Genomic DNA, 1,752 nt, shown 5'->3' on the forward strand with positions numbered 1-1,752 from the left:
TAACACGTGTTATCAATTTGGTTTCTATGTTTAAAAATTCTACATAATTATTCATTTATTTTATTTCTTTATTTGATTCATACACTTTTAATTGATCTATACAAAAATTATTTATCACATGATATCTTTATTTTTATTTACCTGACTCAAAGTACTTTTACAACTTCAATATCTTACGAAATTACTAATTAATACTTACAATTTTCATTAAAAAGGATCAATGTTAATTTTACTTTATTTTATTTGATAATATTTAATTAAAAAAATCTACATAATTATTCCTTTATTTGATTACTGAAAACTAAAAATGTTCCCATCAAAAAAGAAAATAAAAACAAACTTTTGTTGTATTATAAACTTTTATATATTTCAACATGAACAATATATATTCATTGTTTAGAATATTATTATTCCATGACAGAGCTCGAAGCATAGAATCATAAAATACATTTATTTAAAAAGTTTAAATAAGTAGAATTATTCACTCTTCTTATAAGCTTATAGGTTCCCTTCAAGACAAATTCCTGCAAAATTGAATAATTTGAATGTTAATGAAAATAAATAAAAATTAATAAAATAAAAGGTTTAATGAGGAAGAGATAAGTGAGTAATTAATAAATAATAAAAATGAAAATACCTTCGTTTTGATCTAATGATTACAAACGCAGTAACCATCAAAACACTTAACAACTGATGCTCCACAAGGAAGAGCACGAATGTTCTTAAGACAGTCTTGCTTTGTTTGACATGCAACCACAACTATATCACTTCCCTCTGTGTTTTCTTCCATCGAAAATGAATTCCCTAAAACATCAAATTTTATGTTTTTATTCTGTTTTTTTATCAACAATAAATAAATAAAATAAAAGAGACACTTCATCGGTGTCCCAACTCTTATAAAAAAAACTCAGACCAAACTTCTTAACACCCAACTAACTGAAGATTCAACATACTCTACAAAACATCAACAAGAGTGATATAGACATGACGAGACTGATATAAGACATGATCAGATCAGATCATAATACAATTACATCATCCCTCCAAGACACGTTCTTACAAAATAAGACAGAATAAATATCACCCTACATCATTCTCCAACAATTAAATAGAATTTTTGCAAGCGAGCAAAAACAAATCAAACACCCAAAAGCGATAAATATCAAACAAAACCTGCAATAATGAAAAAAAAGGGATAAATGAATATACCAACACAAACTTCCATGGCAAGAATTACAAACACAACTGCCAATAGTAAACTCTTCTTCGACATATCTTCTCCAACCTGCAATCTCAATATATGATGATACAATTCAAAGCTGAGAACTTTGTATGTATGATAATTTTGTGCTTCTTAGGCTCAAACTTTGTCCTATTTATACAAGAGGAAAAGATTATTTTAATATTATAATTATATTATAAAATATTATAAAATAAAATCTTAATTTATTTATTTATAAATATTATTACACTACACATTCTTTTTATATATAAAAAGTTTTCATGCTAGGCATCACTATGGAACTAGACATCTCAGCTAGGCTGACACCTCAATTAATAACAATCATCTGCCATCACATGAAAATATTACATTACACATTTTTAAGACTTTTAAACTTTTACTTTTATATATAATATATAATACAAATATAGTAAAAATTCAATAATGTTTAACACTGATTTAGAATATAAAGAAGTTGGTATGTAAAACTTGGTAAGTAATATAAATATCAATTTAAAAATTAATTTATA

General features: G+C 24.9%; 1 long non-coding RNA gene across 1 annotated transcript; it reads right to left on the reverse strand.

The window, feature by feature from the left end:
- Positions 1-329: 329 nt before the first annotated feature.
- On the reverse strand, positions 330-1,351 carry LOC137805742 (uncharacterized). The gene is made up of 3 exons (XR_011080227.1): positions 1,210-1,351; positions 638-804; positions 330-524 (listed from the first exon to the last, which is right to left on the reverse strand). It is a non-coding gene; the product is annotated as an uncharacterized lncRNA (long non-coding RNA).
- Between the last annotated feature and the right edge of the window lie 401 nt (positions 1,352-1,752).

This window comes from Phaseolus vulgaris, chromosome 3 (genome assembly GCF_000499845.2).
Source record: "Phaseolus vulgaris cultivar G19833 chromosome 3, P. vulgaris v2.0, whole genome shotgun sequence".
NCBI lineage: Eukaryota > Viridiplantae > Streptophyta > Magnoliopsida > Fabales > Fabaceae > Phaseolus > Phaseolus vulgaris.